We start from the raw sequence: 25,371 nt of genomic DNA, 5'->3' as shown, positions 1-25,371 counted from the left end.
GAGGGGGCTGGGTGGAGGGGTCAGATAGCCATGGGCCATCGAGGAGGAATCAGGGGAAGAGGTCAGATAAACAGATCCCTACCTTTCAGACTGGAGAGGAGCAGACGGAAAGAGATTAGCAGAAGGAGAGAGAGGGGAAACAGGGATTCATGCTGAATGTTTTTTAAAAAAAATCTGCTTCCTCTTTTTTTGTATTGCCATATATTTCTTTACTATAGTAAATTTTAGTGTCTGCAACAGTAATTATTGTGTGTTAACATCCCAGTGATTAGTAACCGGAGGGTGTTATAGTGTAGCCTATAGGACAGGTAGGCTGCTGTGCCAAAACTCGAATCATCTCCCTTCTTCCCCTGTCTGACAGTAACACTCCTCTCCTCTTCCTCCTCCTCCTTCTCTCCGTCTTCTGTTACAAAACAAAGACAGCAGAAATGTTTACTGTCATCTCACCTGTCTGGTTTTCCTGTCTTGTCTCTTTGTCATATTTATGTTTAATTATAACAGCTCCTGGCAAAGGTATAGGAATGTCATTGGCTTAATTTCTGTGTATTGTGTTTCAAATACGTGTTTGGTGTGGCTAACTATAGTATCTCAAGCTCATCCCTGACTGTGAGAGGTAGTATTGTGTTCATGTTAAAGTGATGCTTTAACCACAGGCAGCGTTTTTGAAAAAAAAATAAGTGGAAATGGGACATTTTTATTTAGAAGACATTATTTGTGGTCAGAGTTATATCTTCTTTTTTGTTGACATTTTGTTTATCAAGGCTAGATTTTCCTTCTTTTTTTTTTTTTTCAAAAAAACATTTTTAAGATTTCTATGAATCAAAAACATTTAGTTGCATGTAGGTTATTTACTATAACTGAAGGGAAAATGCAAAAATAGTACATCAGTGTTCAGAATAAATGAAAAATAATCTCATGCAAATATTTCACTCATCTAATTATTCTAATTAATTTAATTAGAATTTGTGTTAATTTATTTGCACTTGGTTAATAGATCTTTGTGACATCAGGTAACAGTTTTAAACCATTACACATGTAGTTATAAAAATAGACTAAATTTTGAACTTGTGATTTGGATGTGAGACATACTACATTTCTTTGTCTGTTAAGATGAAAATAATTTCAAATGTTTAATTTTTGATGGTGGTGCTGTGCATTTAGTGATTAAACACGGCTGTAGTGATATGATTAATCAAGTAAGTGCATATTTTGGAATTAATATCTGTGCGTTGCTGCTGTTGTGATTATTATTCATAATATGAAGAGAATATCAGGTGTTGTAATGCTGTGATGTGTTGACCGTTCTTACTGTGGAGATGTGCTGTTGCCACTGATCCTGCACAGCAACAAAACATTTGACCACTGTTTGCACTTGGTCCCCCTCTGTTACCATATTCGATGACAGGTGCATTCAGAGTATTCTAATGTCATTTGACTGTGTGAGTGGGAATAGCACATCCAGTTGGGGAAGACGAGATAAAGGGAGTAGCAGTCGTCATGGATAGTTTTGTCTCATGGTTTTGGGGGGTAACACAGAGAAAGGGGAGACAGCGCCTCTGGCTGTCATAACCCCTTCTCCTCCTCTCACTGTGCCTCTCCCTCTCTGTCTCTCTCCCTCTTTCTCTCTGAATCTCATTCTCTATATGTCTCTGCATATCTCTCTCCTTAAGTCCCACCTTTCCCTGCTTGGGCACTGGCACCGAGGGCTATGTCCTCGGTCGGAGAGAGCCCTCTTTGGGTGAACAGTAGGCTAAGGCCATACATAGGAGATTGAACACAGTTTAGTGTTAGTGTACAACACACAAAGTGTACGCACACAGAACACAAAAATCCTAATATTTATGCCTTTATAAGCTAAATATAGACTGATTTTGTGTATGCAAAAAAATATTATTATTATTATTATTATTATTATTATTATTATTATAAATGGTCACCCGTCACTTTTAATTCAATCCTTTCTGCTCTATGTTGTTTGGTCCGTGAGGTGCAAAGCGTTATAAATATGAATAGATCTACCTTTGTGTGGATGCGGCGCCACTGAAATCAGACAAGAATGCAAAGTAATGTGTGTTTGCACCATCAGCAGTATGGACATGTGTAGATGGGGGCAGTTGACAAAAATGATGGCTCTGAATTTGATGTATGGTTTTGAATATGCAAGGTCGTGCAGTGAGGACCAGTTCTTCCAGTTGTCCTGCAGCCGAGGCCTGTGTACGTGTCATGCTATCATAAAGGAGCAGGCGGTGGGCGGGATCTCGGCTCAGCACAGGGGTGAGCGAGAAAGTGGGAAGGAAAGAGTGGAAGGGATGACTGTCATGCTCAGGTGTGTGTGTGTGTATGCATGCTTTTGGTGTACCTCATCCTTAATCCCAACAGCCCCAAGTGTCCAAAAGGTCTCGTCTTTACCGACCCCCCTTTTCTCTAAAATTCCCCTCCCTGTCTTCTTTTGAGCTTCTCTTCTTCTTCAATGTCATCCTTTTATCTTTTTGAAGTGAAGTTGGCAGGGATTTTTGTGGTTTGCTCTTTCACAATATGTTATCATGTTAACAATCTTGGTTAAATCATTGTGGTAGACTAGATTTATGACAGAGAAGATGCGCATGTGTCTCTGCATATGTGCACAGCCGCATACTGGTATGATGAAAATCTAATATCTTTTGAATGTGCCACACCGAGGCCTTGCTGTGGTACAGTTTTGTTTTTATGGTCATTATTTTTATTAATTTTGGGCTGTTCCCAAAAATCTATGCTAGTGTTCATATGTAGACAAATCACAGCAAAACTGTGTTGTGATAACACAGCATTTCTCTGACTATACAGCAGTCACACAGAGAATAGAAAGACAGGGTGAAGGGAGAAAATTCAGCGAAAGGAATTCACAAGCTATAACGGAACAGAAAGATCATATCTAATACAAATTTATACAAATTTTTGTTCCATTTCTAACAATAAATTAATGCTTTTATAGTCATGGAAGAGGGTTATAATGTGTGTGTGGATCTGTGTCCTTGACTAGAATCTCAATATTTCTTCTGTAATAAATGTGCAATATCAGTTTTGTAGTAAACAAGGTTTGTGAGGTACTGGTATTTTAACTGTGATATTGTGTTCCTGCGTCTCTGTATCGACTGTGAGTAGAAGACCCATGTGATGCATGTCTGTCCAGGACTGGCAGTACCGTAAAAGCTGTGTGTGTGTGTGTCTGTGTGTGTGTGTGTGTGTGTGTGTTTGTGTGTTTGGTGCGTGCATGCGTGTGTGTGTAGCATAGCGGCTACAACTCACTGTGCATATATCCTATTTGGGGCAGCAGTAGCTAGCTCTAGTGTTCATGGATGGGAGTAACAACGGTTTTGTGTCTGTGTAGGCTACATATGCCTACACGCGGGCAAAGCAGGGATGACAGGGACCATTCCGAGGGCTGCAAAATTGAACTGAACTGCACCCCAGCCCCCCATAGGCCCACCCCTCTCTTGGACCCTGGAGGCCAGCATTCCACCCTCCGCACTGGCGCTTATCATCACAAAGGACAGAATGCATAAAACATGGAGGACGCTTAGACAGAGGCGGCCCAGGTCGCCTTTCTCTCCCCACGCTGAGCCCTGGAACAATGCATGGGCCCCTCTGGCCTGTGACTCTGACGACACACACGCCGTCTTTTTATCCTCCCCTATTTCTTTGTCATCCTCTTCCTCTTCCTCTATGTTACTGTGCTCCGTGGAGTGATAACTGCCCTCGCATTGTTTATCTGTGTCTGTGAAATCTGCATTGTGTAACTGAAATGTAAGAGTGTGTGTGCGTGTGTGTGTATGTGAGGGAGAATGACAGCTTTAAAATATTGACAGTGCATCAGCTGCACAGCTCCTGCTTACATATTCCATATTTTCTATTGTATTACATTTTTTTGAAAATAGAATTTTATGTACTTTAAATTCAAAAAAACATTGTGTACTCACGGATTGACACAGAGGTCAAAAGTAAACAATACAAATCATTTTATTTAATAGAAGAAATTACATTTCATATAAAAGGACATATTGCAGTGCAGACAGGTGATCTGTGTTGCAGCCCATTAGCATCAGCAGTCATTTTTCTTCGTCACTATTTTACAGCCAGGTGACTCGATGATGCAACTTCAAAGCTTATATTAGCACCAAATACAGTGTGTGTGTGTGTGTGTGTGTGTGTGTTTGTATAATCAAGCTATCAGCTTCTCAGCTTCTGTGTCGGTCAGTGGGTTGGGGCTGCTTTGAGAGGCCAGATAAAGAGCTATGTGAAAGTGATATGAACATTATGCTGCTATAGACTCCATATTCTTTTTCTCCATGCCAGTCATTGTCCTCTGCTACTCTCAAAACATCCTTAGTATTAACAATGGAGCAGATAGACAATATTTAACAGTATTTTTTTTTTCAACTTTACACAATTACACGTGTGCAGTGTTTTTTCTTTTTTCTTTTTTTCAAGTATAATGATATTTTATTTCTATTTTCAAATCTTGGTTAAAGCTCACTTCGGTTTCAGATTTAGGTCATACTGATTTTAATTTCCTTTCTGTGTGTGCACTGCATCCACTGTGACTGTGTGACTATGACAAACAGTAGTCATGTGTGGCTGAGAGGGTTTTAGTCTATATCTGTCAGTATGCGTGTCTGATAACTGGGCTGTAGGAATGTACTGCTAGGATGTGCTGGACCCCAGCAGGTCTATGGCACTTCCTCTCTGTGTACCTCACAGCTTATCCTCCTCAGGATTATAGAGAGAAGAAAAGAAAAGAGCGATGGCAGGAGCACCCTTTCCCTCTCACACCCTCTCCCCCATTTTTACAATTCACACACACGCACAAAAAAAAAAAAATCTCAACAAAAAGTGTAATTCACTTGCAAATGTGTAGTAGCCGTCCATGTTCCCAGTGGAGGAGAGAGAGAGAGAGAGAGAGAGACAGAGAGAGCAAGAGCGGGAGGGGCAGGCAGGGTAAGACATAGAGAGGAGTCTGCAGAGTGTTTCAGTGTGAGACAGGGCTGAGGTGAAGCGACCGACTGCTTCTTCCTGGTCAGGAAAAGCAGCCGACTCCATCTGCCCATTCATAGATTCTTATGGGGTTTGTGTGCATGTATCCTTTTGTGCTGTATGTAACTAAATTTATGTTTGTGTGTGTGTGTGTGTGTGTGTGTGTGTGTGTGTGAGAGAGCTGTTGCCATGCAGTAGATATATAAGTTGCAACTCGCTATTTCTCATTCCCCTAGCTTCTCCTGAGGTGGCCTGATGCTGTTCGCTCCGTGCCCCAGGCGACTGATCTTCCAGTAGTGAAGGGGTTAAGAAGCAGGGATAGCCCTCTTTTGTCTCTGCGGCCCTCTTTGCCATTGTTGTGGTGGAATTGAGCTCGGTGCACCTCACTTGACCACAGCAAAGCAATAAAATGGCCTCTAAGTGCTGTAGCCTCCGTAGTCCTCTGATGTCAGCTCTCCTCCAGCTTCTACCGCTGTCTTTTCCTTTTTTCTACTAACACATGGGCATGTCTCTGTGTGCAATGTACAGGAAGTGTATGCATACACTATACATATACTATATAACATTGTTATATTAATAATATAACTAATAACCCATTAGGGTTTTATTATTTACTTGTGTGAGATTAAGCTCACCTCTTCTTTTTCTTTTCCGTTAGAAACTATGTAATGTAAATCTCATGCTAAACCCCTGAAGAGTATTTCAGTTTAATTTCACCCGTGTCTGTGCTTTGCAGACAAACACCGAATGCATATGATCAGCACATACAGGATATACATCAGAATATACCCATTCAAGTGAATGAGAAAGTGGTTTCCATTGTATAATATTAGAATATAGATCTTGAGGGCCCTGTGAGCACCTGTAGTGCTGCGGCTGAGAAAGTGCTGACTGTTCTTGAAAAGCACATTCAAAGATTGACAGAGAGAGAGACATTTTATTTTTTTAATGATCTATGAAAGTGATTTCAAGTATTTATTAGAGCTTTACATTCAGCAGAAAGATAATGGTATTTTTTTTCTTACACTCAGTGAGCACATGCGTCTGCCTCTGTGAATGCCAGCAAATATCTAGGCCGATCTGACCACCACCACCACCACCACCACCTGATAGTCATTATCGAATCGAACGAAGAAGTCCTGATGTTATTGCTGCTGAATGAATGGTACAGACTAAGATCCTTCAGATCTTTAGCAATGCACTGTTATGTTATTTTACAGCTTTTCTTTCAGTTCTATTACTAGCAATAATGATACAAATACTATGGATGATAATTTTATTTTTCAGTTTGAGAATGTGTTATTATAAGGCAGAGTGTTGGTGGTGGTGTGTTTGATTGCACAGATGATTGTTTATAGTAGCATCCCACCTCTGCAGACATTGTAATTAAAAAGAAGATATACTGCATGTGCGTCTGTTGCCATTCCATCTCATCTCGTCAAATAAGCGTCTGGCTGTTGCAGTGAGCATGTCAGTGGATTTATGAAAGATTTCTGATTGGCTGAATTATAATTGGCAGTGTCCCGAGTGTAAACCATTTATGCCAGGTGTCATACAGACCGCATTAAATGTTACACCAAACTGCAATTAAACCAACATTTCCTCAAAGCTACAATAATGCACCTCTACATTATTCTGAAGGGTGTCTCTGTCTTGTGTGCCTTTGCCTCATCCTTCTCTCCTGCTCTCCTCCTCCTCCTCCTCCTCCTCCTCCTCCTCCTCCTCCTCCTCCTCCTGAAACACGTGTGGTTTCCTCTTTGGGTCTCACTGTACCTAAAACAAATGCTCTTTCTCATTTTCCCTTTGTTAAATGAACAAACATAAGGACCTCAGTACCTCCATAATAAATTGATTAGAGAGAAGCAGACTCCCACACAGCAACACCGAAAACTAGAGATGTACTGTGTGTGTGTGTGTGTGTGTGTGTGTGTGTGTGTGTGTGTGTGTGTGTGTGTGTGTGTGTGTGTGTGTGTGTGTGTGTGTGTGTGTGTGTGTGTGTGTGTGTGTGTGTTTAGCCTGAGGAGGAAGAGACAGACTCTTCTTTTCCCTAACACACATACACACCAACACGGCAACTAAAAATGTGTATTTATCCAGTTTAATGGCAGTTCGTGTCAGCTGGTCCTCATGCTCCCACCTCTCTGGCAGGCTATACCTTAACTGTTTTTTTTAAACCCAGTGGCTGATGTCTCATGACAGCGACAGTGCCGTGGCGTTTACGTATTCGACATAGAGCCCTCTGTGACTGTTTGGTTTTGATTCTGACGTTCAGTGCCACAGAGCATAGATTAGTTCTAGGCTAGAGGAGGGGGTTGGGCAGGTCCCATGGGGCTGACACAGGGCTAGACGGCCGTGACAGACTGGTGACCTCGGCTTTGTGACGTCATTTGCCTCGTCTGGTCACCATGGTATTCATTTTCCCTACTGTTTAATGAATGAAGATAGAGGCCTGGGCTATTTTATGCAGCTATTGGTAATGTTCTGGTGAATTCGGAGGCCCCAGTACAAACAGACGAAAGCATTATGCCACATTATAATAATGGCTTGAGTTTAAAACATCCCTTCTGTCGCCTTATCATCTGCTGTCTGCAAGTCTTTCACACCTCAGTTTGGGTTTAATTAAAGGTGACATTTTCTTCTCTTTTTCTAGCAGGGCTGAACGTTTGACTTTTTCTATTTTACTCAGGTGGTAACGAATAGAAAGCGAGCATTGTTGTGTGAAGCAGTAAAACAAAACACACCCTGACCACATATAGGAAGTCAGCCTGAGGTAAGAGCTGGGCTCAAAACGGATACTGACTGTTACAACAGTTTTTCTCCTCTTTACATGCCAAGTGCCAATTCTTTGACAAGAAATGCCCTGCTTCTCCTCTCTTCTGCTGCTCCTTTACTCTCCCTTAGAGGAACATTTAAGCACTTCTTCCCCCAGAGCCATTCCAAATCATGCACATTTGATAGAAATATAAAGAAAAAGCCTCAGAGATTGGGTATAATCTGGGCAGCGTATCCTCTGTAGATTGAGGGTTGTCCCTGCAGCTCAGGCAAGGTGCATATCTGTATCAGGAGGAGGATGGCAGTAAAACAGGCTCCTCTTACTGCCTGCTTTTTGTTGGAGCCAGGTGTTTCCTCATGTTGGATCATGCCCTGATAAGGTACAACAGGCCACATGGCAGGTGAGAACCACGTTTCAATGTTAGTGGATAGCTCTTCGCTCTGTGGTGTTCCTGTGCCATGAGCAAAGCTCAGAAAACTCTTGCAAGCAGAGTAGACTGGTAAAATTTCTCTCTAGGCTGAGGATTAACGCAGGAAGTAGCCCTTGTAAGGTTGCAGGAGCTCTGTGGATGTACGGTTTCCCTCCTAGCAGCACCAGGAGCAGGACAAGTGTGTAGATGACACAGCTTTTGTTTACACTGGAGAGAATATGGGCTTGGAGGAAGGAGAGAAAAGACAGAGGCGGTGGTCAGGGCTCAGGGAGGGGGGAGGGGGGAGGGGGGGAGGGAGGGAGGGCACAGACACCAGTCTCATCACTTCCTTCCTTTCTATAGTTTTTGTGTTGTTTTTTGTGTGTGTTTTTCATGAGTCGCCATTATCAAAACAGCAGTAGGCATAAGGGGAAGTGTTGAACACAGGTCCCATTAAAACATTCTATATAACAATAATGCATGAAAACTTCAGAGTGCAGAAAATATAAAAGTGATTGGATGTTTGCTATTGACTGTTGTTAAACTTTGTTTAAATGTAGCCTGCCACTGTCTCTAATCTACCAGCTGGGTTTACCCTGCGATAACAATAACACTTCTCTTTTTTTCTGTCAGACAGGGTACATTAAACAAGCCTGCATGTTTTGACCCTCATCAAGATAGAACACTCATTTCTCACTCTGTAGACCCCTGGTTTCCTCGACACAGGTCTGTGTGTGTTCATGCACATGTGCAGATGGATGCATGGATGTGTGATTGGTATATGGTACATGGTAGTTCTTTCCTGTCTTCCACATAGAATTTCTGTTTAAGAAAACAGCAGACTGACACCTGCACCCTTTGTCTCGTTGAGCTCCAGCCCTGTGGTCAGGGCAAAATGTACTTTCGCATGACAGATGGCTGTGTGGGCCTTCAACAGGAAGCCTGGCTACACTGTTTCACAATCTCTCTAGAAACAAGAACTGAGTACACCCGCTATGGTGTGCTGTCCGCATTTTGTGTAATGGATGCCAGCTTGCCTGTAGTGGGTACAAGCACAAGGCGAAGGGAGGGGGTGGTACCCCGGCATAAGTGGACCCCTGAGACCTCCTGGAGGGGTAGAGGTGTGGCGAACGTCTGTTTTGGGCATGGCTTGTGTCAGCCTGTTTAGTGTTTGCCTGTGAGGGCATTTATATGCAAATGCTAAACAACCTATTGGGGTGGCTAATTACAACAGGGCTTTTGTGTGTCCCAGGCAGTGAGAAGCAGGGAGTTTCTAGCACGCCAGGCCTGGACTTCCCCTGCTTGTTTACTCATTGTCTTTCCTTATTACCCCCTCATTGACACTCCCCTTTTGTGTGTCTGTGCCGTTTGCCTGCATGCTGGCTCCTCCCCTTGTGGTGCTGGAGTTAATGTAGTAGATTAAAGAGGCAGCACTCTGGCCCTGTTTACTTCCTCTTTCATCTGGTGGCCCAGCTCAGCTTTACTCTGTAGCCATCCCTCCTGGAGCTCTTGTCTAGCCACCACCCATTCAGGAAGGATTCAGCCTCATAGTACTCGCTCTCTCCTACAACTAATGCTCAGCTAATTACTTTGGGTGATAAAAATGCATTTAGGTCAGGTTCTAATGCAATGCAAATTTATGAGCAGGCAGAAGCAAATATTAACTTGTAGAGTCACTGATAGTCATTGGCTGGGGACAAAGGTACACCTCCCTTAACTGTCAAATATGAAGGTTTTTATGTGCTTTCGGTGTCGCTGCCTGTTTTGTTTCTTTGTTGTCAGGGATCTAAGGACAATGACAGCAGGATGCACTGAAAATTTTCAAACCGTATAGGCTCCTGTATAAAGATATGCCTACTGTTAGACAAAACCATAGTGCAATAAAGCCTGCATACTAAGCCCTATTTTTTTCCTATTATATAGAAATATGAAATAATTTTCTTTTTCCTCTTCCTGTTGTTGCCAACAAAATATTGTTATTATTTGTCCCTGTGTTAAAAGGTGTGAATATAGTGTTTCATAATTAAAGAACAATATTATGAATATTGCAAGTGAGAAAACTCAAATAAATTGGTAAACATGCTTTATGTGTGTGTGAGTGTGTGTGAGAGAGAGAGAGAGAGAGAGAGAGAGAGAGAGAGAGAGAGAGCAAACACTTTAGAATTGCTTGGTGTCTGTGACCTCATGGCATCATCTGGTCTTGTGATCAAGTGGTTTGGGCAGAGACAGGCCGGATTGCTCCTGTTTTTTAAAGGTCTGGCGTAAAAGCCTGGGCACCTGCATTAGTTGTAGTTTTGAAATTTGCTGTAATTCTGCTTTTATCCCTTGCCCATCAAAAATCAGCTGCAGCAGTAACCTCCTTTATTATAAAGGAAAACTGCATTTGTAGAATAGTGAGTGTTTCTCGATGTGTGTGTGATAGCATGTCTTACTATTCGCTTGTCCCATACAATATTCTGAAATCCCTGCTGAATACACAACCGTATCAAACTGGCCCTGCTGCATTCCTGTGAAATTATTTGTCGTGTGCTAAAACAAAGAGAGAGGAAGAGAGCAAAAGCACAGGTTTAGTGTTGCGTCACTTCATTTTACCACTTCACTGTTTCACCGTTTGTTCCACGGTTTGCCACCACTTGTGCCTACTTACTACGCCAATTACACCCCCACTTTCATGTGCTCCCCCTCTGACATACATATACCCTGACACACACTCATATATACATACACAGGGGGGAAACTTGGCTGGCCAAGGAAGCCAGGCTTGATCAAAGGCCGTGTGTGAGGGAGTCAGGGTACCTCATAGAAAACAGCTGCCCCTTGCTGTCTCTGCTTCTCACCCCGGCCTGACAGCAGCCAGAAATATGAGGCCTCTCCAGACCTCTGTCCTGGGGAAAAAAGGACAGGACAGCACACATACACTCAGAAAAGCTTTTGTCTCTGCTCTCTCTCTCTCTCTCTCACTCTCCCTCACTCACTCAGACATACAAAGAAGAAAGAAAGCCATTTGTCTATGCTCATTCACTCATTCAGCCACAAAAAGAAATCTTCGTTTCACATATACACTCCCTCTGCCACCCTCACAAAACCATTAAATTATCACATGCTTGATTTCTCTTTATTGTCTGTTTGTTAAACTCTTTCATTAGCTGTTTTAGTCAATTTGGCGCAATTTGTCTGTCAATCTTACTCTGCATTTGCCTTTCTCTCCTCTTCTCCCCTGCCTTCAACATTGTGCCTTCTCTTTCTGTGACCTAGGCCTTCCTCAACACTGTCTGAGGGCGCTTTTCTTCTCCTATACTCTTGTCTCCACCTTTCCTCGCCACATGTCTGGGATTTCTCTCCCTCTGCTCTGCTTCTCCAGCATGCTCAAACTCTGACAGAGTTGAGAAAGGCATTCAGCTCCTTAATCCGGGCTCCCTCTATCAGGAATGCTAATACGTGTGATTGTGTGACCCGCCGAAGCCCGGCAACATCTGCAGGAGCCTATGGCGAGCCCCCACCCTCGCACACCCACCCTGCCCCCTGCCTTTGAGCGTTCACTCGCTGCCATTATTTCATTGTTTCACTTCACGCTTGTGACTGGGCAGTGCAGTTAACCCTCTGCTGCTCAGGCCAGCCTAGCTGCAGTCCTGCACACTGAAAAGGGGTGCATGGGTTTGGGACAGCCCTTTCCCAGGACAGGCGTTCCTGCCTGCCCATCTGGACCCCTACACACATCTCTACTCCTCAACACTGTTTACTTATGCATTCCACTAACAGTCAAACACATTTGTGTGTTCATACAGTCTACTTAAAAGTGTGGTCACTTGTGAGTTAAGGCATAAATACTGGAATTCTCACTCTTGGACATTCTACATGAATAGTTCCTACTTTTTTAGCGACATCAGGAAAAGGAAACTCACTCTTTATAGGATGAGATCTGAAGACATTGTGGTGTTAGCCAATGAAAACCTGTTATTAAATTTTCACCCACCCCTTCGCTAGGTATTGGAGTTGAAAGAAATTATTGTTGGGATAGTGTCTGTTTTCAGAAAGATGAATTACTGGTAAAGCACAACTGACAAAGTGAATCTGTGTCAGCCTTGAGTGCCGCTGATTGAATTACCCTTCTCCTCAGTCCTGGCTGTACTCCTGCATATGTATTCACGCTACACCATACTATGGACAAGCAAAGGAATAGATTGGATTTCTGTGTGCTTCAGTCACATCCTAACATTAAGCTATTAAAGCTTTTGGATTGTTAGACCTCTCAGAATTCAGCCCGTGTAATCTGTTTGTGCTGGATTCCAATAAAGAAGTGTATATCCCACTCACATTGCATCATAAAGGACTTCATATGAAAAGAAAATCCAAGCAAAACTAATATTTTATGGTTGCATTGTATAGTTTACATTAAGTCATTACCTTACTAAAGTCCCTGACTAGTCATTTGTTAATGGCAGGGATAAAAGGCAGTTTGAATATGAACATATTGAACTTTTCATGGTAGAGTTCCACAGCCACAGAAGTAGTAAATTAATGTAACATGTTCAACAGCATGAGTTTGCTACCTTTAAGGTAGATGTGTCCATTCAAACTTTTTCCAGTGTGTTACAGAAATCTACACAGACAGGGCTGTGCAGTTAGCTTTGACAGGGCAGTTAGCTTTGTACCTAGCTGCAATGTCTGTGATAACCACTAGGGCTCCACATTCAGTGATCATGTGTCTGTATGATACACACACACACACACAGACACAAGCACACACACACACACACACACACACACACACACACACACACACACACACACACACACACACACATAAATTCTGTTAATGTTGGAACAATGATTTTGTCCACTGTTATCAAAACCATGATTAATCATTACATTTTTGCAAAGCACAGGCAGTGTTACTATGGGGACATGAAATGATCCATGCTGCTTTGCATATCAACAGAAAAGTTTACAATTGCTGTACAACTCTGGGTTGTGTCTAGAGCTGCTACAGGCCCAAGTAGCTATAAAGAGATTTCCACTCTTTTGGGATTCTCTGTCTCTTCCTCTGACCTCTGTTGTTCAGCTCAACAGGCTGTTTTGTAGAGCGCCGAAACAGATTATTGGGCAGTTCAGCATGAATAAAGGTTTTGATGGTGTCCTGCTTTCCCTTACTGTCGAGTGTCATTGTAGATTTTTTTTCCCCACTGCTTTTATGACTTTATGATTAGTTCCTGTTTTGTTTTTTTTTTAATTTAATCTCCATTGTAGAAATATTAAAGAAAAGTCAAAAGAGTTCAAATTCAAAACCTTAACTGTGTAAAATTCCACTTTACTTTCTGTTTAATTTCACTGACTGTTGTGTCTATTTTGCTCTGCAAGGCCTAACACAACAGAGGGAACATTATCTACTGGTTAGACCTTATTTTAGAGGAAACAAGTGCAAATTATATTAGCAGAAAATAAAATGAATGTCTTTTCTGTCAGCCTTTACTAAATGTGCGAATATGAAATTCTAAACAGAACTTTAAAATGTAGAAAATGTTTTACTGCCTGATAATAGCAGTTTTCTATGGTGTTTGGAAATTAATGGGAGTGAATAATAAAAAAATAAATGAATAATAAAAAAATGAGCAGACATAATTCAAGCAAAGTTCACTACCACTAATTAACAAACTTTTAACACCTGCAGTCTAACAGATGAGACAAAAAGTTTTGAGATGTATCAGATATATTATAATTATGTCCAGAGTTACAGAGTATTAAAACTTTGTTTCATAGTTTTTTAAACGAGACAGTCAAGATCTGTCCATGTGCTTTTCAGTTTAATGGTCCTCCCCACCATTCTGTGTGATAACATTTTTTCTTGTTCCCTGCAAAAACAATTTAAACTGAATATGAGCCATAGGGGAATAAAAGTGAGCCTACCATCCCAGTTCCCATGATGGCTCATTGAAACTAGGGATTGAAGGATATATTTTAAAATCAAACTTCATACCATAACAGGCCATCCTAGCATTCATTAACATCTGGAACAGCAAACTGCTCTGGAATGATCATCCACCCTGTTATGTACACATACTCTGACATTGTTTTTATCTGTGCATTCTAGGTACATTCTGTCTGACCAATATGAGATATAAATGTTTGATTGAAAGAACTGCAGATTACAGCTCCCCCATTCCTTTGTTTACAGACATGTTTCAGGGTTTCAAGACAGTTTTAAAGGAATGGGCGCTACAGAGCCAAATTGGATCTGGGTATGTAAATACTGCTCTGATGTTTAATGAGAAACAAAGTTAGCTAATTATAGCAGCTCTGAGAAACATGAGGAGGACAGTGGGAAATGTTTCCATCACTCCCTAGCTCTATAGATTACTGCCTAATTGCCTCAATCGAATCAGGCGGAGACATTAGCCAGGGAGGCAGAGAGTGAGAGAGAGAAACACGGGGATGGGGCTGATTACACATATCCGTCGGTGGCTCTTTAGATAATCCAGCAGAGGACCAGCAAGTTGGTCTCTCTGACACAGTATGAGCCTGTCTATCTCCTTTAGTCTGCATGTCTCCCATGTTCTGCTCCCCTCCCCCAGTGCAGTTATGAAGGTGAGGATAGCAGGCTACTGTCTTCTCTCCTGCCACGCCAACCAGCTGCAGAGGTGATTCATACTCCCATGCGGAAGTTTTTCAACTATAATTACATGTAATTCTGACACATGTTTATGCCTGATTCTACCAGACAGCTTCTCCACTAATGACAAAGTAGAGCATAACATCCTCCCAAACATTTGTTACAACAATATTTTTCTACCTTATTTTTGCATGTTGTAATTTTAAGTACTGGGTGGAAAACATGCAGTGCTAGTTTGGCTGACCTGTTGAGAGGCTGGGGGAATAGTTTTCTTCCATTTTACAATAAACGCTGTATTATTTGTTTTGTCAGACATCAGCAGTGTAAGAGAGGGAAACTTAAGACACACAGCAAAATTAAATTCAAATGTTTTTAAGAATGTCCTGACGTTGGGAAGGCAAACTTAACAATTTATTTACGTCTCTGTGGAAATGATGAGGAGAGAGGAAACTGACTTGTTTACTTTATTTCTGTTAATTCCTCTAATTCTTCTTAAAGGTGGTGCAGGAATAAAAAGGAGACTTTTGTATATGGCTGTTTAAATATGTGTCCCGCTTATGTTTTGTAGGCAGGGTGGGGGGAATAAGAAGCTTCATTGGATCTGTTTCGTCCTCAGAGCGCAATGATATTGAGGTCAGCTGTCCAAAATGATCTCATGTTAAGGAATCGGCAAGTCAGCAGGGTCAGAGCAGAACCGCCATGACGACACTTTCTCCACAGTGATAACGCTGCCCTCCTTTCCCTCCCCTTCACTTCCTCTGCAGGGGAGCAGCGGAGAGGAGTCTGAACTGTATCTGTGCCCATTTACTCTGGACCACAATGGTAATGCCTTTGTCCAGAACTAGACACAATAATCAGGTGAAGATGGTCTCAGTTAAGATTAATTGTACCTTTTACAGTTCTGATGAATCAGAGCTGCATGGCTAATCCTTCCATCTTTTTTAATCCTAAACAAACATCTGAACTGCTGAAAATAGCCGACAGAAAATAGCTGTTTCCTGGATGTCATAGCAGTGTCAATGGGTGCCTGAACAATCCTTCCCTCAGTTTCCCAGGCAGGATGCCATGGAGCATGGCTTAGGAACTGTATGTAAGAGTTCTGTGTGGGGAACCCAGACCCCAGCAGATTCCTTTTTAACAGTTCCGTTGGGAAAGTAGGCACTGTAAACAGATAATAGCGCTCATGCAGAAAGGGCCGGAAGTGGGAGGTCTCACTTGTCCAGATATTTAGCATGGGCACTCTGGGTGTGAATCTTTGGAAAGTCATGTGGGAGTGAACGAGTTTGGCATTTTGCATTGATGTTGCCGCTCATTTACATCCTACTTCTCCCTGTTGATGTAGGTAGACTTGGCTGTACAGATAAAATACCAACAGCTGGCTTATCAGCTGTTGAGGTGAATATTGTTGAAGCATGTTTAGCAGAGCTTCCAATGTGTGTTTATGTTGCTCTCAGGTCACACGCACCAGTCTCAAGTAAATGTATGTGGGTATGGCTATAGCTTGTATCTCTTTTCTATCCTAAAATCACTCGCATACGACCTGGCTGTTGCACTTTCTCTCTCCTACACTACTTTCTCACCCTTTCTCTCTTGTCTCCCTCTCTCTCTCACACACACACACATGTTCCCATAATTTATGGCTGCCGGGTCCTTGATCAATTGATAGCAGGGAATCCTTTGGTAAATAGAGTTTTAGACACATTGCCAATAGACTTGGTCTATTGATTGGAGTGTAAATTAAAAACTTAATCAGGTCTCCGAGATAAGATTTATCTCCGCCCCAAGCAAATTACAGGGCTGACTTGGAGACATAAAGGCAGGCCGGTGGGCAGATGAGCACTGCCCCTTCGTGGGTGCCAAGTCTGGCCACGATTCTCTGTCCTCTCCCCATCTCACTGCCGTGCCCCTCTCCACCACTTCTAGACTCACTTCCTTGTCGAAGAGACAGTGAAGACTTTTAGTGTTGACATAATGGATGAAGTCTTTTCTTGTAATCTTTAGTTAGAAAAAAGACTGGCTTAGACTTACACGGTTTAAAGCATCTGGAAGACATATTTATCCAATATGTCTTATTGTTCCATGATGACTTTTAGTATGGCTGACCCAAGTGGGAAGTAGTTTTATTTCTTTATCATTTTATTCTGTTTAGCAGTTTGTCTTGTTCAGTCTTGTCAATATTCCCCCTCTCCCCCTCTTTCTCTCGCTCTCTCCTTCTCACTTTGTGTTTAATCACTTACTTTCATTGCTGCCTGTGATGAAATATGTAAATCATTACACCCAGCTTTTATTTCTTCAATAATATTCTCATCTTGTTGAGGTCATTTTACGCCACAATAAATTCATGCACATTCATACTCACATGCAATGTTGTCTATATTTTATATGTATTAAGACAATCCTTGGGATTGCACATTGATCAGTATATGGATTTCCACAGTAATTGCTGAGGGAAATTTTCTCTGTCTCTACTCTTCTTCATTATTAATATTGGGAAATGGGTATACATTCAAAATGTCTCTGAGTATAATTTCATTTTAAAATAACGAGAGCACTTTTAATTCATGCCAGCTAATACCAGAGTAGCATGCATACTGAGAACAGGGCTTTCCTCAGGTTTCACAGATAAGAAAGACACTCACCAAGAATCCCGGGATAGGTACCTCACAGGTATCTGTCTGGATCTTTTTAGTCTGTAATTAAAACATACACTTTTTTCTTGTGATTAAGGCCGGTATTAGGCTCCTCTAAGGGATTATAGCACTTCCCATTATCTCTGGTTATAGTCCTCATATACAGAAGCCATAGAAATGACATTGACCCAGAGAGAGAGAGAGACAGACAACGAGAGAGGAAGATGGAGGTTGAGGAGGTCACAAGTCCATTAGCAGATAACCGTAAAAATACATAAATATGAAAAATGTGCAGCACCCCTGAGGACTATTATATTGGTAGTGAATATATGGACATCATTTTGGGTTTGTGAAGTGCTGTGTAAGTGTTAGGGGTCCCCAAAAGAGCCATGCAACCTAACCCTTCCGGTGGCCACATAATGGTGGCCAACCTTTCTCTTTGTCTAGTTGTGGGGGAGGCTGAGACCATTAGTAATAGGCTTTTTGCCTGATAAGCCCGGAAAATACTCGTTTAGTTAGTGAAAGTGCAGAGGGATCTTGGCCTGATAAACCCGCTGTTTCCTTCTGTAATACCCGACAGCTAAAATCAATAGTTGGGATAATTCTCCCGCTAGTCGTCCAGTCTCCTTTATCTGCAGCCTTCCTCAACCCGTGTACATGGGGGTGGTGGTTATCTGGAGTATGCCTGTGTGTATATTAGAGGTTAAATAGTTATACTTGCATATAACTTTGCCTTTTGCTAATGTTGCTTGCATTTGTCTTAACCGTTTTTAGCGCCACCATTTGACAGTAGTGGTCCACAGGACTGATCCATTACTGCCAAATGTTCACCTTAAAACTTAAAGCTGTTTCACAACTGTTCACTACCATCATTTTAGCACAGGGTTCCTAGAGGGCAGACTCACGGTCATTTCATTGGTGTACGGGTGCTCATGATATGGGCCCAACTCCCAGCAATTGGCTCAGGTGTTGTCTCAGAGTGAGTGCATGTATAAATCTGGTGGGAGGAAGGGGCTGTCAGCACTATTTCAGCCCTGCTAAGAGCCCTGTGCTCTGTCAACACAAGCTCTATGTTCTGACACAGGTGCTTGATTAGGTTTAAAAATACAGAACAGGTAGTGCCTCTGACACAGGCACGCTCCCGAATAGGGGGGCTCTGTCATAGATTTCGGATACTAAGAACATGAGGCTGATGAACCTGATGAGAGTTTTATGCCAAACTATTAAACTTTTTTACAATACATATTTCTTACATTTTTTATCTCCAAAATTTGCCTGCTCCATACATTTTCGCAGGAGGTGAAGTTGCACCAGACGGCCTGATTAGGCATGTCCCACTTTAGCCAGTGTTATCATTTTGCTGACAGGCTCTCTCAGAGTTAGTTTCTGTGTAATCTCTCTGGCCATCACAGCACTGCTGTAAAATACAGCCTCAGGTGTTAGTAGGAGGGGTGGTTAGCCTGCGACACCGTTACCTAAAGTGCAGTGTATTAAAAAGCAGTCAGGGCCCTGGATCACAGTATATCACAAGGGAGAGGCAGCGATAAGGCCTGCCTGCTCGCCCGCAGATCAATGAAGGTTACTGACATCATATCACAAAGTGAAAGCGAGTACTGCACCCCTAGCTATTTATCAGCAGTGGATCAGACATGAAAAGGGGTGGAGGGGAGAGAGGACAAGACAGGACAGCACTTTCCCCCAGTGTTGGGGGCTCAGGCCCTGACTCCTCCTCTCCTACCCTACCACTGACTCCTCCCCTGGACTGTGGTGGTTCACATATGACAGAAGATTGACAGTGACAAATTTTTCTGGCATGGGCAATCACACAAGACTTTTGTCTCGTGTTCTCTGCATGTCTCTTTCACTTCCTTCCTCTCTACTTCTGTATATTTAAGTCTGTAAAATTGCTTCCAAGGTCCTTGATTATCAGTTGAATTCAAACATTTTTATTTGAGAATTTTGATCACCATTGTAAATAGTGCGGCTTTGTCCTTACTCTAATTTTCATCCTGTAATCTGCAGCCACCTGAGGCACCACAGTCCCATGGATTTTAATTGTTGTTTGTAAGGTTAGAAAGACACAATATCTGAAACGGAGACACAAGACGGCGTAATCCACTTTACACTTATCTGTAAACCCCCTTTCTTCTCTTTACCTTTCCACAGTATTATCGGTTTATTGCATTATATATCATAAAGTCCCTATTCTCCTCTCTTATGCCTGCATTAGTATGGTGGTATTGAGCTGTGTGTACGCGCAGATGCACTTTTGCGTGTCCATGCGTAGGAGATCATGCTTACAGGTACTGTATGAGTTCCATTTATCAGCTGCCTGGGGCACAATGTGGAGGATTTCCCCCAATGGGTTAGTGTGTAACTGCTCTGTCAATACATGCTTGTCAAGGCTGGGAGAGTGTGGGGGAAAAAAGGCCCCTCACTCCAACGCACTGAAGCCACTTATTGAGCAGCCAATAGCTATTTACCTCTTGACGGTGGCAGGCAGAGAGGGGGCCCAGCCCGGCAAGAGGAACTCTGTGGCTCATTCCCCACACCCAGGATTTCACTGCTACTAGGTTGCTCTGAACCAAGCCCATCCTGAGCCAGGAAGCAGAACCAGTGGCTCAGACAGGAGACAGGGAGGTCTGTGTTTATGTGGAGCAGGTTGTCCTCTCCTGGCTCCTGGTCTTTGCAGGTCCTGGCTGTGTGTGCAGCTTGCTGCTGTAAAGCCCTGCTTCCTCTCTGGAATCTCGGTGTTGACAGAGAGCATCTGGGCCCTGGGAGAGCTTCCAGCCTGCTGGGTCCTCACATGTACACACACAAAGGGAGGGATGTAGGAGGGGGGGTGGGTGAGTAAGAGTGTTAGAGCGCAGGTTTCAGTTAATACACTGTATACCATCTCTGTATATCCTTTCTAACTTTGCTGTGTCCATTGACCTGTACCCATGGACCTGTCTCCCAGTCTGTTCCGCTCCTCCTTTCACCACAAGCGCCAAAAGGTGGTTTGTTTTATGAATGGGTGTTTTGATGGGTGTTTCTTTTTTCCTCACCTACTATGATTCAACAAAGAAAAGAATGTTGTCAAGGAGGTGTTCATCTTTCCTCTTCTCCTTTTGTTTTCTTAGTTCTTCTTGCTCTGGTGAAAATCCCCCTTTTTTGTGGGCTGTGCAAATCCCTGCACTGTGTGTTGGAGTTGTGAGTCGCCTGTCAGGACATGTCCCATATACCTGAGTCACAGAAGGATTAGTTAACCCTCACAGTACTATTGAGGAAGAGTCTGCCAAATTATGCACAGCTGGGGTTTAGCTATGAAAAAGAGCAGAAGGAAAAGAAAGGAAAACAGTTAGCCCTAACAGTGTAAAATGTGCCACGCATACCCACCAGTTCAATTCCACAGGCTTTATCGCCCTCTCACAGCCAAGTTGTATATGTATTTCATATATATTAGACTAAAATGAGATGTCAATTTTGCACAAAGTAAGCCATACAAGAGCAGCGCAGCGAGATGTCCCGCTGTTAAAGAACAGCTGTGCAAACAAAGAGAGGGGAAAAAGAACAAGAAAAACACATTATATCAACATTTAACAACAGTTGCTCTGTAATCTGGTATTACTTCCACAAGCAAAGGAGGGGCCTGTGTCAGGCCAAAGCGAACATGGATACTGTTGTGGCAGGAGGAAGCCAAGTGCTTTCAAGAGGTTAGCCCAAGATGTGAAGGTCCACAGACTCATCTTAATCCAGGAGGCTTGTACTTAATCGCTTTTGATGTGCATGTGAACATGACCTGCTTCAACATTCCAGCCCTGACCATACCAAGTTCAGAGGACCAGGGCAAGGCTGAGTAGAGGGGCAGGGGTGAGGGGGGGTGGGTGGTGGGGGTGGCTTCAGCTTGCACTAATTGGCTGCCAGGCTTGTCTATACAGCCTGGGGCAAAAGGAATACCCTGCCGTCAACCCCCAAATGTCTTCCAACTGTCCTCTTCCAAACTCCCTCTCCTTACTCCAGGCCCGCTTGTGTCTCTAAAATGTGGTGTGTGTCTGTGTGCGTGTTTGTATGTGCACATGCATGTACGTGCTACACTGTGTAAGCTGGCACATTTTAAAGGGGAATTCCAGTGAAAGAGAGAAGTTGAACAGAGAAGGGTCTGTCCCATGGGTTTGCGGTGGGTGGCATCCTAGAATTCTCCTTTGTGTGTGATTTCTGCCCACAGTGACCCTGTGTATGTCTCTGGTCCGGTCAGTGTTTTATTACTGGCTGATAGCACATAGGACTCTTATATAGAGCATGAGAACTCCCATCTGCCTTGAGTTCACTGAACTTATTGTGGAGGTTTGAGAAGACTTGGAACTGTTGTCAAGCCAGGCTTCGGGAGACTAAGTTAGAGAGATTTGGCTGAGGCGGGCAAGGGCTTTGCAGCCAGGCAGTCATCCAGAGTGACAGAGCACAAAGATGGAAAGGGAAAGACGAGGGTAATAGGAGCAACAGGGGATTAACAAATGAGAAGTCATGACTTGGCATCTGCGAGTGTAGTTCACACACTGACACACACATACACATGCACACACACTTTGTCGTAGTGAAGAGAAAAGGCTGGCACACTATAACATCTTGCCAAAGCATTGGAGAGAAGTGCAGGCTGTGCGTATGCCTCTTCCTGTTTTGTCCGTGTGTGTGTGTGTGTGTGTGTGTGTGTGTTTGTGTGTGTGTGTGTGTGTGTGTGTGTGTGTGAGCGCGCGCTGTAGAGTGGTTCAGGTGCGGTTAATGTTGGCACCAGATCTACAGGCCCGCGGCAATAAACAACAGAGCAGGCAGGAGGCCAGATGCAACTCCACAAACTTTTAACCTCTCCCTCAGTTAATCCCTCGCCACACTAGTAACTCTTTCTTTTTTTAACTCATTCTTTCACCTCTCACTCTCTCTCTGTTCTTTATTTCTCCTCCCACTGCCTTCTCTTCTTTCTTTCTCTCTCTCTCCTTTAGTCCCACTCTCCTTTTAAGTGAAGTCAGTGTGCTGACCTCTAAATAAAGGCTGGAACACTACAGCTGTTACCAACTTCAAACAGCCAATGGCTCAGAGTGGAGCCTGTGCGGGTGTTAGGGGTAGAAATAATGTGCCTATTAAAACTAACTTAGAGCCCTCTTTACTCTCAAGGCTCCCTGGGTCTAAGTTGACCACACCAAACCAGGCTTGATACTTACTTCAGCTCAGCCGAGACAATCACGATGCAGCCAGGCCTAACCCAGCCCAGTGTGAGATAAAGAATGAGCTAAGACAAAGACACTGTTCATTTTGAGTCCACAGTATCTGTATGATTTCCACTCTTTGATATGATCTTTCCATGGTGGAGGGCAATAACAAAGGGTCACCTACACTTCCTCACATTAGGCGCCAGTTACATCATTTGACTGGACGTCACCTAATGCAGCCTCATGCAAAACCTTTGAGGCCCCCAAATGATGCACTGATGGTTAGTTCTCTGTTCAACACCTTGCTTCTCTGTTTCTTTGTCCTGGCGCTCACAACAGTTGAACAGGATTAAAGAACAGCAAGTTCACAAGGGCACAGTTAAGTTTTTAAACAAATGAATGCGTGTGGGTCTTAGTTGTTATTAGTTAGATGGAGATCAGTGGAAAAACTTAACCTCTGTATTCATGGAACAAGTTAGACTGACAAAACCCAGGTCTGGTTCACAATGAATCATCCACCTCAAGCCCATATTAATAGAACTTGTAAAAATGGAAGCTGTCTTTTATCCAAACACTCACAGAATGTCTTTATGATACAAAGACTGAGCCAGAACCAAAATGGAAAGCATTAGGATTAGTCACCCCACTCCCATGTTTGTTGTCTCTGGTTATAAAGGGAAAGGTTTCATGATTTATTATCTGTACAGATGACTCTCATACCTTGACCCACCCCCCCTAACCTAAGTAACTTTTAAATTTAGATTCTGAGTCTTTCTTCAGAGAGCTGCCCTATAGGGCCAGCTGCCCTTTTACTGGGTTGATGTGTTTCCAGTGGATTCTGTTGCCAACCAAAGCCCCTTATTTGCTTAGGGCACAAGCAATATATAAGAATAAGCAAGAAAACATCAGTTCAGCCAGTTCAGTAAATTTGTGTAAAACACAGTTATGCAATTTGTATAAAACCTTTCTTTAAGTGTAATTCAATAATGAAATGACCATGTAGAACTTTTGTAGTTAGCATTAATCGATGTTCAGAACACCAAATTGCTGTCCAGTGCTTGATTTAATTATGCTGTAATGTTTCTCTGTAGTAAACCACACTCATTGCCTTTAGACCGAAATTAGATGTTATAAGCTGGTTGTTATGACATTTGTATGTCACCCTTGTTGCATATTACTAGTACACATCGTTTCTAGGCATTATTATCTGCGGGTCCTCCTTTTTGTCTGTGTGTGTGTTTTGTGCGTATGCGTATTTGCCAGTGTCTGTGTTTGTGTTTGTCCCTTGCGAAAAATAATTACAAGGTGTACGGGTTGTCATTATGAGCCTGGTTGTCCGGCCTTCCCCCTGACTGCATGGCTGCAGTAGGTTAATTACATGTCTGATGTCGATGATGTCAGCATGTTGGCAAGTTTTTCCCAGCCTTGTGGCTTACTTATGGTGGGCTGAACTGGGTCTTGATGTTCCCCAAGTTTTGATAACCACTTTGGGTTTTTCCGTTTTTTAAAAATTTCATTCTTATTTTAAAAACTTGTTTTCAAAGAGACGGCATTATTTCAGGGCTGTCAGCTGTTCAGTGATCTACCCCAGAGGATCATTTCTGCATATAGTCCTCCTCTTCCTGATGTTTGGTGTATGTCTCAGATTAGTACTTGCATGTGGTTATATGACTTGCCTGTTGAAAAACAGATAATCTCTACAACTCTGACAAGAATGGACTTGTGTCAAAGATAAATATGAAAAAAATGCACGTGTTTGTGCAGTGTGACTCATATTATTCTCAAAATATCCCAGTTGACCTTTTCTGGATGGTTACAGGTGGCACAGGGCAGAGCTTCAAAAGTAGAAGGGAGTATTAAAAAGTTATAAGTCATTCTTGTTTGGGAACCAGTTCAATAGTATTATTAAAGCAGAAGAGGTACACGTAGAACGCATTCCAGGTTGCAGTGGGTGAATGAGCAAGTCTAGGAATGGACATAACATTCCTTCTGGAACACCTGAGAGGTTAGGCGGATGGTGACTGTAAGCTAAGAGAATGCTGAGTGCAAATCTCTGTCGACAAGCTGCGCCTCCTGCTCTGCTCCACCTGGGGAATGTGTTACCTAATGGGCCACAAAACTGCCTGGAGACCGCAGCTCTCTTATCGCTGATATTAGATGACCCTGCAAAAAAACAGGAATCCATCATGAGGAATAAGACCCTTGCAGAAAAGTAGGATTGAAGGCTTTTCTCTCTTTCTGTGGACAGAAGGAAAGAATGGTAGGTAATGTTATCTTGTTCACAGTTACAAGAATCCTGCTTGCAGAGGCTATGGGTTTCGAGTTTCTAATATGTATATAAAGTTTCACTGCACAATGGATCTTTTGTCTAGAGCAAACTGAACACTCCCCTCCTTCTTTTCCTCCCTTCTCTTGTAAAAAAATGCATTCATGTGCTTGTGGGGCTGTGAGGACTCAGGTTTCTGCTATCTTTGTGTGCCATGTCGTCACTCGCCCCCGCGAGCTGAAATGTGCATCTTGCACAGGCAGGCGCACTGCCAGGGCTGCTTCCAGCCATGGATTAGGGAGAATCCAGGAAACAACGGACTCCTGACAAAACAGCAGCATGACAGGTAACTGAAGTTGCACTGGGGAGAGAGGAGGCAGACGATAATTACAGAGCTTTTTGTTTTCTGGGCACTCTTAGCTGGCTACTTAAGTGCCTGATCTGAAATCTGTGCCTTGTAATTACAGTAGTGGGCCCCATTAGGGCAGAGGTC

The 25,371-nt window shown here is 42.9% G+C and overlaps 1 protein-coding gene across 3 annotated transcripts in view; it reads left to right on the top strand.

Moving 5' to 3' along the window:
* The window catches only part of zfhx3b (zinc finger homeobox 3b), a 196,118-nt gene that overhangs the window by 57,690 nt on the left and 113,057 nt on the right, over positions 1 to 25,371 (top strand). The window lies entirely within an intron of this gene.

The sequence above is a fragment of the Seriola aureovittata genome, chromosome 1 (assembly GCF_021018895.1).
Source record: "Seriola aureovittata isolate HTS-2021-v1 ecotype China chromosome 1, ASM2101889v1, whole genome shotgun sequence".
Lineage (NCBI taxonomy): Eukaryota > Metazoa > Chordata > Actinopteri > Carangiformes > Carangidae > Seriola > Seriola aureovittata.
The sequence above is the reverse complement of the archived record's forward strand: the minus strand, read 5'-3'. Positions and strand labels throughout refer to the sequence as shown.